Source organism: Bison bison, unplaced genomic scaffold, assembly GCF_000754665.1.
Source record: "Bison bison bison isolate TAMUID 2011002044 unplaced genomic scaffold, Bison_UMD1.0 scf7180017864254, whole genome shotgun sequence".
NCBI lineage: Eukaryota > Metazoa > Chordata > Mammalia > Artiodactyla > Bovidae > Bison > Bison bison.
The window spans coordinates 3,896,999-3,897,391 of record NW_011494826.1 but is presented as its reverse complement, the minus strand read 5'-3'; positions in this window follow the sequence as shown (position 1 = coordinate 3,897,391).

Here is a 393-nt window from a genome sequence, read left to right as displayed (position 1 = left end):
GTTGGGGTGTCGTTTCCATAGATATGGGCATATAGCTCAAGGTCCACAGTCCGGCCCAAGATGGAGTCCTGCTTTCAAGATACAGCCTATTCTGTCTGTTTCCTCCTTCAGATGCATGGTATTTTGTTGTATTGAGTTATTATAATTTATGCAATTCCTTATTGTTGAGCATTTATGCTATTTTTTATTTCTTTTCTGTTAAAATAATACTTTTGTACATTTTTGTTTGCATTTCTGAGTATCTCCTTAGGGTAACTTTCAGAAGTTGAATTATTGGGTCAAAAGATATAAACTTTTTGGGGGGAGTCTTAATACATTTAATAAAATACTCTCCAGAAATTTGCATTCTTATCAGGGTATCTCATACTGCTGCTGCTAACATCTAAACAAGTG